At 56.9% G+C, this 17,639-nt stretch overlaps 1 protein-coding gene across 2 annotated transcripts in view; it reads right to left on the reverse strand.

The window, feature by feature from the left end:
* Nucleotides 1–16,491, reverse strand: part of DLGAP4 (DLG associated protein 4) — a 189,960-nt gene extending 173,469 nt beyond the window's left edge. For both annotated transcript variants that reach the window (XM_045833600.1, XM_045833601.1), the window contains exon 1: nucleotides 16,360–16,491. The gene's annotated coding sequence lies outside the window, so the exon portion shown is untranslated. The remainder of the gene's footprint in view (nucleotides 1–16,359) is intronic.
* Nucleotides 16,492–17,639: the final 1,148 nt, after the last annotated feature.

The raw sequence follows: 17,639 nt of genomic DNA on the forward strand, positions 1-17,639 counted from the left end.
TGCCCCTGCACAGCTGATCCTCCATGGAGGGTGGAGGGTGGTGGCAGGGGGTCACAGTCAGTCCTTGCAGCTGACTGACCCGGGTGAAGAGGAGAAGGGATTAAGAAGTACAAATAGGTAGCTACAGAGTAGCCATGAGAATGTAAAGTACAGTATAGGAAATGGAGTAGCCAAAGAACTTACACAAATGACCATGGACATGAACAAGGGTGGGGGGACTGCCTAGGGAAGTGGGAGGTGCTAGGTGGAGGGGGACAAAGGGGGAAAAATCAGGACAACTGTAATAGCAAAATCAATAAAATAAAAATGAAAAAAACACCTAAATAGAGATACCTTGCTTATGGGTTAGAAGACTCGATATTGTTAAGCAGTTCTTTCTCCTCCAATTGATCTATATATTCAAATCAATCGCAATCAAAATCTCAATAGGCATTTTGTAGAACTTGATAAGTGAATTCTTTTTTTCAAAATGTTTTATTGTTATTCTATTACAGCTGTCCCATTTTTCCCTCTTTGTCCTCCTCTGCCCAGCGCCCCCCCCACCCCACCCCCACACCGCTGTCCATGTCCGCAGATCATCTACACACGTTCTTTGACGAGTCCCTTCCCCTTCTTTCCTCCCTTACGCCCCTCCCCCTCCCCTCTGGCTGCTGTCCATCTGTTCCATGTTTCTATGCCTCTGGTTGTATTTTGTTTGTTGGCTTATTGTTGTTCGTTAGATTCTTCTTATAGTGGATTGTACAATTCATGTGGAAATACAAAGGACTTACAGTAACCAAAACAACTTTGAGAAAGAGCGAAGTTGGAGGGCCTGCTCTCCAAACAGCGTGACGCCGGTGTACAGGGAGACGAGCAGGTTAATTAATGGAACAGAAGAGAGAGCCCAGAAATAGACCCCCGCACACGGACAACTGACGTTTGATGAAAGAGCACAGACAACACAGTAAGTTCAGGTTTTTCAACAAATGGCACTGCAATAAATGAATGTTTATAAGCAAAAAGTAAAATTTAATCCATACCTCACACTACATATAAAAAGGAACTCAAAATGGATCATAGTTCTAATATGAAGCCAAACATTTTCCTTCAAGGAGAAAACATAGGCCAAACCTTTATGATCTGGCGTTAGGTAAAGACGTCTCAGGCATGACACCACCAAACACAATCCATAAAAGAACAAATTTACAAATTGGACTTTATCAAAATTAAAAACGACTGTGCTCTGAAAGATACTCTTAAAGAAATGAAAAGACAAGCTACAGACAGGGGGAAATATTTGCAAAAAAAACAAAAAGAAGTTTTAGGACTTGCCTCCAGAATGCAAAAAGAGCACTCAGAACTGAACAATGACAAAACGATCCAACTTAAAAATAGTCAGAAGATCTGAAGAGACCTCACTACCACACGGAAGACACACAGACGGCAAACAAGCCCTTGGACGATGCTCAGCATCACTGGTCACGGGCAACTGCGCGCTAACGCCACGGTGGGACAGCACGCCTGTTAGGACGCTTGAACTCGGAGTGGCCGTGTCAGGTGCTGAGGAGGACGTGGAGGGACTGGGATGTTCATTCACAGCTAGTGGGAATTTAACAGGGAGCACCCACTTGGGAAAACACCTTGGCAAGTTTCTTAAAAAGTTAAACTATATCGCTCAGCCATTCTTCTCCTAGGAATTTTCCCAGGAGAAATGGAAGCGTATGCTCACATGAAGACTTGCACACACACACTCATAGCTTTATTTGTAACAGCCCCAACTGGAAACACACCCAAATGTCCATCAATGAGTAAATTAATAAACAAACTGTGACATATCCATCCAGTGGAATATTACTCGGCAATGAAGAAGAGTGAACTGCTGATACACATTACAACATGGATGAACCTCCAAATAATTACAGTGAGTGAAAGCAGCCAAACACAGAGTATGTAAGATTCCATTTACATAGAGTTCTAGGAACACAAATGAGTGCTCGCCTGGGGAGGGGGGAGGGGAGGGGGGAGGGGCAGGAGTAGAGGGGCACAGAAAGGGGCAATAGAGGAGCAAGAGGCAGGATTTCCAAGGCCCATGGAGAAACCTTGGTTGTGATGGATGTGTTCATCATCCTGATTATGGTGATGGTTTCACAGGTATATTGTCAAAGCTGATCAGTTTGAGCACTTCCAATATGTGTGATTTATCGTATGCCAATTATACCCCAATAAAAGCCACTTTTTTAAAAAAGGAAAATAAATCAAGTTTATTTTCCTTACTAGAAAAACAAGATTAAACTAGAATACTTAGACTATTTTTCTCATCTCAGAGGTTCTAAAATTATTTTGAGTCTTGAAATGTTAAGTCTCATCTGTTCAAAGATCCATAATCATTTATTTCCAGAATGTAAATACACCTCATTCTGTCACTTGAAGAGAACTGTACTGAGATTCTAAGATGCATGGGTACCAAGTAAGATGCTATAATTCTAAATCACTTCTCCTACAATGTAACACTCATAATCTGAGATGCCAGGATAACGTCACTTTATCAAGCTCCATTTTTTTCCCCTCCAGACACAATGGCTCCAATTCCATCACCAGAATTTAAATCTCCTCCCACTGTAGGGAGCCACTAACCTCGGTGTTTAGGAAGAGTTTTAAGTGATATGGGGGTGGGCTTCCCCCTTAACAATGAGCAGGGATGGAGGGAACAGGGGTGAAACCCGGAAGTGTCGGCAGTGTCACCCCCACCACAAAGAACAAAACCATCCCTGGAGGGAACCACCAAGGGGACCCGTTTCCAGCACTACCATGAACACCCCTAGTGACTTTTTGTTTTCGTCTTTTTCCTTTTTAATATTTTTATATGCTAATTTTATTACTTATTTTTAAATTAATAAGCTTTATTTACAGGGCCATTTGAAATTCACAGAAAAATTGAGCAGAAAGTACAAGAGGTCCCATATACCCCTTCTTCCCCTTATAGCTTCCCCGACTAGCAACAGCTGGCGTTAGAGTGTGGCCCACTTTCTACAACTGATGAGCCAATACGGATACATCATTGTTAACAGAGTCTGTAGCTTACATGTCTTGTAAAGTTCTAGGGTTTTGACACATGCGTAATGTCCTGTATTCCAGCATCGTATGGAGCAGTGTCACCGCCTCAACCTTCCAATGATTCATCTCTCCCTCCTTCCCTTCCCCCAGATCCCTGGCAACCACTGATCTTTTTCCTGTCTCTTACAGTTTTACATCTTTCAGACTGTCGTATAGCTGGAATCAGACAGTATGTAACCTTTTCAGACAAGCTTCTTTCACTTAGTGATTGTATTTGAGGCTCCTCCATGTCTTTTTGCGGCTTGATAGCTCACTTCTTTTTATTGCTGAATAATAAATAGTCCATTAAATGGAGGTGCCTCAATTTATTTTATTCATTCATCTATTGAAGGACATTTAGGTTGCTTTCACTACTTTATGCTTTGATTTTTATTTTATTGCTTTATCTTCGTTTTTTAATTTTTTAAAAGTCATGTAAATGTTGGCGACGGCCTAAATGTCCATTGTTCAGAAGCTGGTTCGAGGTGGTCTGACTGCACAGCCGGCTCCCCACGGTGGCTGGAAAGGACTGCACAGCGGAGTTCCCTGCAGCTGTCAGCGCGTTGCTGAACGTGTGGAGCCCCTGGAACCCTCCGAGGCTGCTGGGCTGTAATCGGTACACCCATATCCAGAAGACTGTTTGATACCCTGGCTGGTGTGGCTCAGTGGATTGACTGCCAGCCTGCAAACCGAGTTGCCGGTTCAATTCCCAGTCAGGGTACAGGCCTGGGCTGCAGGCCAGGTCCCTAGCTGGGGACATGCAAGAGGCAAGCGATCAATGTCTCTCTCCCTCTCTTTCTCTTTCCCTTCCCCCTCTCTCTAAAACTAAATAAAAATACAATTTTTTTAAAAAGAAGACTGTTTGGAAGTAGATAAAGCATGAAGTACTCAGGGGAATACTAGGCAGTGATACAACAGAATGAGCTACCAGCCCACACAATGACATGGATGAATCTCACAGACGAAATGATGAGCAAGAGAAGCCAGACACAGAAGAGACACGCTGTATGATCCCATTTAGCTGAAGATGCAGAGCAGGCGAGGCTAAGCTACGGTTTTAGAAGTCAGCATATTGGTCACCTCCAGGGGTGAGGGGTGGGGAGTTGGCTGGGAAAAGACACAACAGAGCCTTCTGGGGGAGCTGGAGACGTCCTATATCTTGATCTGAGTGGCGGTTACAGGTGTGATATATACATTGTGTGTGTGTGTACACACACATGACATGATAATATGCGAATCAAGCTATATGATGCACTTAGGATTTATGAACTCTGCGACACATGTTACACCACCATACAGACATTTAAGCATGATACTCCGTGGTCACTGATACGGAAAGCTGGCCAGCTTCAAGGGGAAAAGTAGCTGTAGATGAACAGGACGAATAGGACCCAATTTATGCAAAATCATCTACACACATGTACTTCATCTACAAATGACTTCAAAATTATATGAGCTGCCATTTATCCTCAGAACAGTATTATCAGGTAAAGACCATTTCTGGCCCCACTTTACAGATGAGAAGACTGAGGCACAGAGAGGTTGATGACTTGCTTGAGCTGGATCTGAACCCAGACCTTGTGGCACCAGAGCCCATGCTCTTGTGTAAATCCCCAAACCTGTGAGACCCACATGGTATGGTCCCCACCGCTCCCTTGTGCCTCCTCTCATCCTCCTTCTGCACCCCAACACCCCGGCCTCCCTGTCTTCCTTTCTCTTTCCTGAAAACACCACTGCCCTCATGCCACTGGGTTGGCACATCTGCCGTTCCTTCCACCAGGAATGATTTTCCCCAGCCCCTCTTTGCTAGGGCACCTTCCCATCTGTAAGTAAAAGTGTCACCTCCTCCAGGAAGCCTTTCTGACCTCCAGGCTGGGCTGGGGCCTCTCATTTGTGCCCATAGTTCCCATGACCCTTCCCTGTGGGCCTCATTGCTGTTTTCCCTGTTTTTTTTTGTTTGTTTGTTTTTGTTTTTTGTTTTTGTTTTAGTTTCTTAAGAGTGAGGCAGTGTCTGTTTCACTCAGAGTGATGTCCCCTCTGCTTACCACAAGGCCTGGCATGGAGTGAGCACTGAACAAATATTTGATGGATGAATGAATGAATGAATGAATCCACTTGCCAGGGTACATCGACTTAGACACCTGGGAGGCTAACATCAACATGTTAATGGTGGTTGCCCTGGCTGGTGTGGTTCAGTGGATTGAATACTGGGCTGCAAACAAAAGGGTCACTGGTTCGATTCCCAGTCAGGGCACCTGCCTGAGTTTCAGGCCAGGTCCCTGGTGAGGGGCGCACAAAAGGCAACCACACACTGATGTTTCTCTCCCTCTTTCTCTCTCCCTTCCCCTCTCTCTAAAATAAATAAATACAATCTTTTTTAAAATGTTAATGATGGTTACCACAGGGAGGTGGGTCTAAGAATTTTTATACTCATTTTGGCATCTGGGGGTTCACCTGGCTGGCCAGTGCTCTGGCAGGCAGGTGTCTCTTTCCGGCCCCTCAGCACCTCCCCGGTCTGCACCCTCCCCGCACCCGCACACACTCTCCCAGTTCTGCCTGCAGCCCCAGTGGGTGGTATATTAATAAACGGAGGGAGAAGGTCACCCAGCTCGAAGGCACGGAGCTGTCCTTGACTCCAGTGCAGATGAAATGCGCTGAGGCGGGGGGAGCCGCTTCACCAGGCGCTGAGCACGTGTGAGCTATTTCTGATTCCCACCCGACCAAGCCAGGCACAGCGCATCTGCCACGGGAGCGGAGCAAGCCCGGCGGGCAGCGGGTGGAACCACTGACCAGCAGCCCTGCATGATCACACACCCCAGATCCAGCTGTTGTCCTGCTGAAACCCACCCCCACCCCCAGCTCCCCAGTGCCTAGGGAAGGGGGAATTTGGGGGAAAAGATCCTCAGCCTGGCTCTCGGGGGCCCGGTAGGATCAGGTCCCTGCCCGCCTTCCCGATCTCCACTTTCTCAAGTGCAGCCAGGTGCTCGCTCAACTTGTGGCCTTTGCACACACTGTCCCTTGATGTTGCCCTAGTAGCCTGCGATCCCTCTCCCTGACAGTGATGTGGCCCCTTGGAGGGCCTTCATCAGTCATCTCCATGTCCCCGGCGTCCAGCGAGGGCCTGGCCCATGGTAGGCACAACCCACTTTTGACCACCGACTGGCAGAGGGATGCGGCACAGGGAACAGGGAGGTGGAGAGGGAGACCCGGAACGCTTTCGATCAGTGTGCCCCCCTCTGGTCAGCAGCCCCAGCCAGCAGCCCCCTGAGCTCCCCAGGCAGCCCAGACTCCAGGTACAGGTGTGGCTGCTGGCCCTGCCCCCACCCCCTGGCCCTAAAGCACAGTGGATGTGGAATTTGTACAGAACAAAGCATTTTGTCTAAATATATCTGCTCCCCAGTGCAGGACACGCAGGGAGGGAGTGGGGGGCACGGCGGGGCCGTGCCTGCTGACGGGCCCACAGCCACTGGCCCTGGCAGAGGAAGTCCATCCACCCTGCGGCCCAGGATCAGGGGTGGCCCTGGGTGGGCTTCTCCAAGGAGGGTTCCCCCTGCCTGATGTCCCACCCAGCAGCTGCCACCTTGAAAGTGGGCCATGCACAAACCAGGCCAGCAGAGGAGGGAGGAGGCACGGAGGCAGGTCTGGGGGAGGGGGACACAGAGGTGGGTCTGGGGGAGGGGGACCCAGAGGAAGACCCAGGAAAGGGGGCCTTGACCCCAGGCAGTCCACAGTCCAGGCTCTCCCCACCACCTTGCTGTAACAGAGGCACGAGAGGGAGGCACCTCCAACGGGATCACACGGGAGCCAAGTGTCCTGGCTCCCAGGTACCCCGAGGGTTCCCAGAATTCTCTTTGGCTGCTTGAGGTTCTCCCAGGGGTCCTTCAGAGTGGCAGAGCAAAAGAGTCAAAAGGCCTGGGATTCAGTCCCAATGCCACTACTGAGGCCCTCAGGTGGTCGGTCATGTCCGAGCCCCGATTCCCCATCTTTAAAGCGGGGGTACAGGGTCTCCCTCTGTGTGCTGGTCTCACTGGGAGGCCTGGGACCACCTGCTGTGTGCTGCTCTGGACCGGATGTGGGGAGGGAGCACCAGAGGGCTCCTGTGGGGGGGCTCAGGGGGCAAGGGGCTCATGACAGCACATAACAACAGGGGCTACTTTTTCTTGAGCACCTACTAGGTGCTAGGCACTGTCCTAGGTACTTGAACGCAGAACCTCACAGCACTGTCACACCAAGCCCCCCAGGCAGGCAGTGACACTGTTATCTCTCCCACGGGAGACAAATGGGGAAACTGAGGCTCAAAGAGCTTTCTGTGACCCGCTTAAGGCCACTTAGCAGGTGAGCCAGGACTCAAACTCAGGCAAACCCTCGGACTTGGCTCACTTCCTTCTGGGGGAGGACAGCTTGCAGGCGGCCACCCCAGGGAGGTCAGCCTGTGGCTCCAGAAAGCCTTCCCAGGGTCCTTGGGACGGAGGCAGTCACCACCTTCCCACTCAGCTTTGCTCTTTCGATTAAAAAGAAAACCAGAAAAAAACCTTTTCATTAAAATGGCTGGACACAAATGCTCAGTGCGCTATTAACGCCTCGTTTTGAAACAGGCACTAAGGCCCCACCCAGCAGGAGCCTCCCTCCCTGCCCTCCGAGCCCTGACTCTCAGCGGGACGGTGCAGTGTTTAAGAGCATGGGTCCAGAGGACTGGCCGGTCTGGTCTCCATTTCAGCTCCACCAGCAGCCCGCAGAGTGACCTTAGGAGTGTCACTCTCCCTCTCCGCGCCTCGTTTCCCTACCTGCGAAGGGACGGTGGTCCCTCCTGCCCGGAGTCACTGGGCGTGCCGGAGACACGGCTGATGCCCAGTGCTGGCCCAGCCGCGCCGAGCCGGTCAGCCTCGCTCCCAGCGAACCTGTCGATGATGAGTGTGAGCCAGGTTCCCTCCAAGTGGCTCTCGGGGATAGACTGTGCGTGTGTGTATATGTGTGTGACATGAGCTAATAAATGTCTATCACTGTTTTAAGCCACTAAGGTTTGGAGCAACTTGTTACACAGCAGTAGATAACTAACATAGAAGGCAAGAGCCTTGCGGAGGGAGCGGCCACGAGCCACTCTGGACGGCGAGACTCGCCGTGCCCCCAGGCTGGGCGTGCCAGGCTGCTTCCTTCCCCTGGGGGCCCCCCGTCTGCCCAGAGGTCCTCCCTCCCATCCTCAGGAGAGGACACTGAGCCTCTCCTGGTTGGCTGCTCTTTGTGCCTGTTTTCAGCGAGAAGAACAGACCTGAGGCCATGAAAACTGCAGCTACAAGACACTTGGGAGGGGGAGGCGGGGAAGGAAAGGACCCAACTTCCACTTTCAGGAATGGCCTTGTCATTTATCACACCCACCCTGGCAACCGGTTCCTAGAGCTTCAGGGCTGCTGCTCGTAAGGTCCCCCGCCCAAACACCACCGCACCCCAGGCTGCCCACCACCGCCTTTGCCCCTGCCCTGTCTAGCATCAGCAGAGCGTGGCGACACACTGGTCAGCAGTGTCAGTTGGCTCAGCAGGCAGGCGGACAGCTGACCCTCCGTGCCAGTGCCAGGAAGGCCCGGGGCGTGACCGGCCGGAAGAGCACAGTGGGTCGGCCCTGCTCCCTGCTCCGGAGCCTTAGGAGGCTCCCCGGTGTCCGCCCATGGGAAGCTCTCACGCAGGGGTGGGGAGGCTGAGAGGCTGGGAAGGGGAGGCCCAGCCCCACACTGCACACCGCAGGCCTGCAGACAAGTTGCCCAAATATCCTGAGCTGGACCCAGCGACGGCCAAGGGCTCTGTAGCCACAGCCCGGGCAGACCCTCCAGGATCCCTCAGGGATCAGACCCACATCCAGCCAAGCTAACAGCCCCCGCCCCCAGGCAGGTGCTTCACCTCCCGAGCCTCAGCTTGCTCACACCTGCAGTCCGTCCGCAGCCTGGCAGGCCCCGCTTCCTCCTCTCCCCCAGCTCCCCCTCTCTCTCCGGGTTCAGACCCTCACACTCCCCAGGGCACCCCTCCCCCTATGGCAGGGCCTCTGCTCCACCCAGGTGCCTCCTCCCTCTCCCGTCTCAGCTCCAGGGCCCCCGAGGAGGGGGCCCTCCCTGACACCCAGGCTGGTCAGGTCTCCTGTACTTCTCAGCGGGCAGCGGCGCCTGTCCCTGTCGGGGAGCTTATGCCGGGACTGCCGACCTCCCAGGAGGGTCATGTGCTCCACAGGGCAGGGGCCAGGGGCTCGCCCACTGATACCTGCCCGGCACCGGCTCTGGACCCACAGCAGCCGCCTGATGTGCGTTTGCGGAACAAAGAGAAATCGAGAAGGAGGGAGGGTATGTCCAGAGGGATGATAATATCCACCTCCCGGTACTGAGAGGATCTGACGATGCACAAAAGGTCTGGCCTTGGTGGGGTATGTGTATGTGCATGTGACATACACACGCACACCCCCCCACTCATAAACACACACACAACCCCCCCCACACACACGTGCATGAACAGAGGTGGGGAAGGGCCCCAGGGCAGCCGGCCCTACCTCCCTGTCCGTCTGCAGTCTCCCTGGCGAACCAGACACAGGAGGGTCGGGTGCACAGACAGGCAGAGGCCTGGCAGCCAAGACCCACAGGCGGCCCAGAGCCCCGCCCACACTGTCCCTGGAAGGCCCCACACACTCCCGGTCCTCCAGGAATCCCTCACACCTCAAAGGTGGCGGTCTGCAGAGGAGAGGTGGTGCTGACACCTTCTCCCCGCCTTGACACCTTGGCTTTGAGGGTGGGAGCTGGAGCCGGTGAGGAGGCTCAGAAAACTCCCAGCTGTGCCAGGGGAGGGCGCAGAGCTGGGCATGGGCAGCCCCAGCCCCCCACCCCATACCTACTGCACAGATGGGGAAACTGAGGCCCAGAGAGGGGACGGGGAGTCACCCAGCTGGCCCCTCGTCTGGGGCCTGCTTTCCCACCCGTATGCCTGAGCCACACAGACCTGGGTTTTCAAATCCTCACTCTGTCACCCCCAGGGTGCAGCCTCGGTTTCCTCAGATGGACAATGGGGATGGTCACAGGACACTGCACCCTCCACTGGGGGTGTGCACGCAGAGGACACAGGTCGCACAGGGCCCTGAAGCTAACTCTAATCCTGTGTCTTTGAACGACAGCCCTGTCCCTCCAAATAGCAGGCAGAGTCACAGATGACGCCGCCCTCAGAGCCATCACTGCAAAGCTGCCCAGTCGGCCTCAGAATCCCAAAGCCCATCCAGCAGGTACCTGCTGCCCAGAAAAGGCAGGCAACCATGCCAGGGTCACACAGCAAGGCCCCGGCACGCGGAGACTTGAGCTGGGCCCTGCTCCGCTGAGCCTCCAGCCCCGAGTCTCCCACTGCCCAAGTGGATCTGGCAGAACTGAGGAGGTGCCAGGGCTTGGCAGCAGCCAGGGGAGGGAGGGAGGGAGGGAGGCAGGCAGCTGGGGGTGGTGGGAAGAACCTTTTTTCCCCTGTCTTTAGCAAACCCGGATCCCCGTTTCCAAGCTGCACTCCAGAGCCCTCGGTTGCTGCGTCACCATCTCTGCACGCAGTCAGCCTGCGGTGGGCGGAAGGAAAGGCTCCCTCCCCTGGCAAGGGCTGGGGGGACAGAGAGAGGTGGGAGGCCAGGCAGTGGGTCGGGGTGAGGACAGTGAGGGCTCCCTGACACCTCCCAGGGAGAAGCTCAGCTCCATCGACCCCGGAGTCACACAGGGCCGAGCTGGGAGAGCCCTGGGGACCTAACCCTAGCACCCCAACAAATAGAAGGAGACGGGGAGGCCCAGAGAGGGGCTGGGACTCAGTCAGGGACACACAGCAGCAAACCAGCTCACCACTGGTATTCCAGTCCCCATCTCCTGGAACCACCCCTGCCACGGCAGGCTCCTCTACCACTGCAGCAGGAAAACTATCTGGACCCAGGGGACGAGTTCTCACTCCGCAGCCCTGGACCTGGTGGCACAGACACGCCTGCCCCATCCTGCACCATCGCAAGCCTCTGGCGGGGGGCGGGGGTGTTCTGAGCCCCCATTGTGGGCACAGGGCTAGGCCCTGTGCTTCGTGTATGCTCTTGGATGCCTGTCCCATTTCTGTTATCAAAGACGGAACCCACCCACGTCACGTGTTTTCTGAAGAGGACCGCTTCCTGCACCAAAGGGGGTTTTAGCCATCTCCGAAGCTGACTCCCAGAGGCGGGCTCCCTGCGCAGGCCTTCTGTACCGACGGCCAGCTGGCATGTTTGCTGTCTTCTCAGGAGCTCGGCGCCCCTGGGGGCTGCTGCATGTCCCGGGCGGGGTCTGCCCCTTCACTGAATGGTCCCAGAGACCAAGCATGTTGCTTTCCTGCTGTTCTGCAGTCGTGGTCCCTTCTCAGGCCAGGCCGACCCCCACCTCCCATGGTGTCCAGGTTCTCCGAGCCAGGATCTGGGTCTACTACGTTTGGCTCCCCCGGGCCTGACGCGCTCGCTGCCCATCGCTTCTGGTGCACGGAAGGGAACATCAGAGTCTCCAGGGCACAGGGCCAAGACCAGGCTCGAAACACCACCCGGCTGGGATCTGCACCGCGGTGCTGCCCCCTCAGCAGCTGTGGGCTTTGGACAGTTCACTGCGGCCCCGGGCACCGCACCTGTAAACAGGTGGGGATGATAATCACCGGGTACCACAGGATCACGGCAGAGGCTGGGTTGAAGGTGCTCAGAGCTGGTGCTCAGGACACAGAGGGCCCAGCGACTCGCTGAGCCCCGGGCACGGTCAGTGCCGCTCTGTCGGGCGGATGGATGTTAGCCAAGGACACTGCTGTTATTATTATCGTCATCAACATCAGCAGGGATCTCCAAGCCTGGTTTTGCAACCAGCCCTGGTGAAGGGTGTAGCAAAATTCTCCAAAACAAAAGTTGCTTCCATTCATTTTGGGGTTTTGAAAAGGCCACGTCAGACAACTCGGTGGGGAGGAGGCGGCGGCATTGCGAAACCCAGCTCAGAGGGATCCAAGGCCCCACTCAGCGGCTCACGAGAGGGTGTGTGATCAGTGAGCAGGAGGGCCCTGCCGCCGACACCCCCGGCCCGGTGGCAGGAGCACCGGCTCTTCAGGCTTACCCCCGCCCTCTGGAACCTCGGGCAGCCACTCAACTGCTCTGGGCCTGTTTCCTCATCTGTCAAATGGAGACAATATCCCTCTCCACTCCTAACCCTGGGGGCAGCTAGAAGATGTGGGGATTCGATGTGTTCTGTGAACTGCCGACCGCTGCGCACACCCGGCACGTCTCAGCCCTGGCCTGGGGCGACCACGGGAGACGCGCACAGAGGTGGAGCACATGGTAGACCACGGCGAAAGACCAGTCCTGTGACTCTCCACAGGCCCTCCCTAAGAGCCTGCTGGAGTGGGCGGTGGGCCACCGCAGGAAGCCGGTCCTCAGTGATGGCCTTTCCCAAAACACGCCGCCAGAGTTTGCATGGCCTCCCAGCCACCGGCCCCCACCCTTCCTTCACTGAAGGGAGTGTCTGTTAGCACATCTGAGCCTCACCAGCCCCCTGTTGACCCACGCCGGGGGTCCGGACTCACGCTGCCCTCCAAAGCCACGAGAGCAAACCAAGCCCCTCCCTGTGGCAGCTTCTTTGATGCCCAGAGAAGAGGCAGGGCCCTTGAGGACTCCCGCTCGGGGCTGTCAGGACCACAGACACCACACTGTGGGTGGGTGGAAGGCTCCTCTGAGACCACTGGATCCAAGCCTTCGCTTTGTCAAGAGGGGACACATTTCAACCAGGGGCACACGGCCGCAGGACCCCTGGCACAGACTGGACACCCGCCGTGACAGAGCACTGCCCACCTCCGTGACCGGCCTCCCTGCGTCCAGCTCGGCAGGGCTGCCTCCCGGATGGACACGTGACCCACCGTCCCCAAGCCCACCTGGCCCTGGGCTGCCCGCCTGCCTGTACCCTTCCCGCCATTCTCCCCCCTCCCAAAGCCCCCCAGTCCTCCAAACTAGTGGTCCCTTCCCAGCCCTGGGGCAGCACTGGCCTGCATCACCACGAGGGGCCTGGTAGGACGGCTGCAAGCTTCCTCGGGTTGGATTCTGGGTCTCCAGGCCTGGCATGCGGCAGGGCACTGGGAGGAGGCACGGATGGCCCACGGAAGGAACCGAAGATTAGGAAATGGTCGGGGGGGGGGGCGGTTGGCCAGCTGGTGACCCAGAGGACGAAAGAACGGATGAAGTAAGCGGGCGGTGATGGGAACAAATGAACTGACGGGGCAATAAAGGCCCCGCCAGACGGGCGCGGGCACACTCCCCGAGATGTGAGGTGCAGCCCGTGTGTGGCCTCTCGTCCTCTTCTGAAGCTTCCGGGCCCCACGTGAGCCCTGAGCTTGTGACTCCAGAGCCCAGACAGACGCCTGCGGGTTTGCAGACCCAGGCGAAGGCCAGGCGCCCGTGGGGATGGTCACGCCGGAAACTGGGCCTGGCCGAAGCTCCCACCATGCCCACCACCCACCCAGCCCTTGACTCCGAATGCCCCAGACCATGTCTGTCCATTTATTCAGGCAAAAGAAACGGACTGAGGGCCGAGGAAGAGCCAAGACCTGTCTTCAGCACCAGGGGAATGGCGTGAAGGGGTGGGGGGACCCTGCCACTCCCCACACCGACCACACCAGGAGGCATCCAATGAGGAGCGGGGACTGGGCGGTAAAGGCAGAAGCCCACGGGGCTGTGAGGATGGTGACAAGGGCGCAACTGGGCCTGGGTGTCAAGGAAGGCTTTCTTCTGCAAGCGATGGCTGGGTGGAGACCTGGATAATGAATTAAGTAGGCAAATGCAGGGAAGAGGCAGGGACGTTCAGGCAGAGGAACCAGCATGGGCAAAGACCCTGAGGCTGGAGGGAGCGTGGCCTGGTCCAGGGACTGAAAGCAGGCCAGGGGGACCAGAGCCAGCGAGGGAGGAGAGGGGGTGCCAGATGTGGCCTGAGGTGGCCAGTCAGTGGAGGAGGCTGGGCTTCATCCTAGGAGCTGTGGGCATTTAACGAGTGTCTGCTGTATGCTTAAAAAAAATCTGCATTCAAGATTTTATTAATTCACTTTTCAGAATGCTTAAGTAGAAGTGTTTAAATACACTGTGGTCAGATGATGCTATTTTTAATGCTTTTTTAAAAAATGAATGAATGAATGAATCCATCAATCAGATGTATGAAGGGGTAGAGACCCCCTGCCTCCTGTCACTTAAAGTGGCAACACAGCTGCTCAGAGCCTTCCCTTCACGTGGAGAGCCAGCGGCCCACCAACCACACGAGAGCCTCCCGAGAAGCCAGTCGACGCCCCAGTACCCAGTACGTCCAGTAGTCGCCGAGCCTTCCGAAAGCTCCCAAGCGCACAGTTTATCCTTAGATTCCAAGTGCTGCGCTGCCTCTCTTCAAAAACACCGTCTCAGCTGCCACGCAGCCTTGTGCCCGGGGCACAGCCCTCCCACTTGCGGCTCCATCCTGATGCTGGCCTGGGTCCCACACACTTAGTTGCCAGGCCCGCTCCCCCCACCCCACCCCCCGTCTGGGCCCTACACTCTGTCCCCAGTGCCCAGCACAGGCCCAGCCTGGCCCTTGGTGGATGACACGGGGGAGGCCGCTGTGGACTCCACACTCGGGCGTGCTCACAGAAGTTGCTCCAGGAGGACCCAGGGGCCCGGTGCACCCCTGCCACGGCGCAGGCACACACACACACACACACACACACGCCTGCCCCATGTGCACGGCCAGTGTCTCCAGGAGCTGCTGGGAACTCATTCGGCATCTGCTGCTAACTGGCCAATAGCCAGCTCTGGGGCCTGGCTGTGGCTCCCAACACTCCAGCCACCAATCGGCCACTCAGCTCTGGGGCCCCACCCAGCTCTGTTGCTCACAGCAGTCTGGCTGAGGTCCCTCGGGCCACCCTGGGACCAGGCAGGCCACAGTCACCTCCGTGGGACAGAAACTGGGCTCCTCCAGCCGCCACATTCTAGTACAACCTATTTCTACCCCCTCCCACACGCGAAGGCACAGAAGCAGAGAGAGCCAGGACCCCAGGGAACTGGGCCAGGATGGGAGGTGCAGTGGGGGAGAGGCAGGCCAGTCCAGCCTCCCTTGGGGCTGGGGACTGCAGCCCCCTCCCCCTCTGTCGTTTCCACTTGCAGACAGGTGGGGGTGCGGGAACCCTTCCCCCATTAGGGCTGCCCTCCGAGCTTGAGGCTTCCCATCCTCAGGGCACCTCCTTCGCCCTCTTACACCCACGATGGGCCTCCGCCCACCCATAACCCCTTCCGGCAGTTCATTTCCCCACAACATGAACACTCCCTGGCAGCTCCCCTGCAACACAGGCAGCACGGAGGAAGAAGGGGAGAAGGGGGAGGAATGAAGGAAGAGAGGGATGGAGGGTCGGAGGAAGTAGGTTTGGCCCAAAGAGGCCAGGGGCCATCACATGTCCAGACAGCACATGTCCCCCACTCAGAAGGCACATCTGGACCCAGCTGTCCTCTCCAGCCACCTGGTCCACATGCCATCCGCTGCGAACGTGAGCCCCTTTCGCCCGGAGGAGCCGCACGTGGGGGCCGCCCGTAGCCATGTGAGCGCTCCCCCAGCCCAGGTACTCGGATCAGTCTGGCCCATCCCGAGTACACACAGGGAGGGGGCGCTATGCAGCGCTGGAGGGGCTGGAGGTTGCCCTCTCCCCCTCCCCAGATGCCAGGTCCGAGGAAAGAGCTTAGCTTGGGAAGGGGAGAAGCCTGCTGGGCAGGCTCCCGGGGCTCCTCAGGCGGGATGGAAGCAGCTGGGTTGAATGGAGGAATGCCCCCGCCAGCTGGCGGAGCGCCCTCTCCTTAGCTCCAGTGAAGAGGGGTCTGCCTCATCTCCTGGCCGCCCTGCGGATGGAGGGTCGGGCCTGAGGAGGGCTCCGTAGCTTTGACATGGGGTGGGGGGGGGGGTGTCCGAGGGAATTAGAGCTCGAATGGGGGGCGGGGTCTGGCCCTGGGTAGGAGGTTCCGGGCCCCAGCGCCACCGTCACCCCCATTTGAGGGCCTGGGGAAACCTATATGGGGGGATCCGTCCCAGAGAAGGGGGCTTCCCAGGCGAAGAGCCGCCCCCTCAGATTAGGGGCTCAGCAGACAGAACTGGCAGGGGGAGGAGGCTTTTCTGCGCCAGTGCCACCCCTCGGTTTAGGGAGGTCTATCTGGGAGAAGAATCAGGTTTGGGGGTCTTGCAGAGGGACGGGGCGTACCAGCCCCGGAAAAGGGATCAGGGCCACCGCACGCACGCGCCACCCCCGCGCCCTCACCTGCGCTCGGCGCCTCGGCTGCCTCCGGCCCGCTGGGCTGCTGCGCTGTGCAGCCGTGGCTCGGATCTGCTCGCAGGTCCGTCTGCCTAGGCCCCGGCCCCGGCCTGCGGGCGCCCCATGCCTCTCCTCTGGCCGGCGCGGCGCCCCAGATGCGGCTGCGGGAGGAGGAGCGGCACGGCCGGCTCCCCCAGAGCAGCGGGGAGGGGGCGGAAGGCGGGGAGATGCACGCGGGGGAGGGGGACGCGTGGCTGCGCCCAAAACCAGGCGCGGATCCGGCCACTGGCTTGGGGCTGGTGGGAGGGGGGGTGCGCTGTTTCCAGCGCTTACCTCTACCCATGCCCCGCAAACCTAGAAGAGGGAGAGGGTCTCCGTAGCCAGTGACGCTTAGTCGCCAGCCGGGAGGACGCTTAGAGATCCCGGGTCTGCTGCCGCCCAGAGAGTGCAGGCTACTGGCACAAGGTCACACAGCCGGGCTGCAGCAGTGCAGAACCCTGGAACCCTAGGCTACAGAGCCGATCAGCAGGAAGCTTTGCTGACCATGGCTGGCCGCCGAGAGGGAAACCGAGGCCTACACGGGAGAAACTGGCCCAGGTGGCACGTGCAAGCCAGGAGGGTTCTGGGATTTGAACTTGAGGCTCCTGCCTCCGGGAACGTGTGCCCCCTTCTGGTGACCCATTTCCGGCAGAACCCTCTCCCAGGTGCCTTCTCGCCTATGGCAGCACAGGGGTTAAAAACAACCCCTGGCGTCATATGGACCTGGGCTGAGTACCCCTGGGCTCCTGGGGCTCTAGGATCATGGACTAGAGAGAGGCTTACCCTTCTGAGCCCCAGTTTCTTCACCTGTCAATTGAGGACATCATCAGTATAATCCTGAACTTGGGTTGGGGACCAAAGAGATCATGGATGCAAGCTCCTTGCGGGTGCCTGGCATTCAGTAGCTGTCAAATAAATGCATGCACTCTCACCTTCCCTGGCTCCCACATGCAGCCACCTCCCGAGAATGCCAATGGAATGCAAATAGAGCCAGAACAGCATTGAAGGTGGCATTTGGGTGTCCTCACAGCCCTTTTCTGACCAGCCTCATCAACCACTTGTCCACCCTGCCCACATTCCTTGTCCTACAGACGTCTGTTCTGGCGGGTCTCTGCCTTTCCTGCTTCCGCAACGCCCTCCCACCTCTCCCAGACGAACTCCTGCTCACCCGTCAAGGCCCAGGGCGATCGGTTGCGCACTCCTGCTCCTCATACTTCCTAAGTCCATCCATGCCTCTCTTTGTCACT

The sequence above is a fragment of the Phyllostomus hastatus genome, unplaced genomic scaffold, assembly GCF_019186645.2.
Source record: "Phyllostomus hastatus isolate PE091 unplaced genomic scaffold, TTU_PhHast_1.1 phas_contig_17, whole genome shotgun sequence".
Lineage (NCBI taxonomy): Eukaryota > Metazoa > Chordata > Mammalia > Chiroptera > Phyllostomidae > Phyllostomus > Phyllostomus hastatus.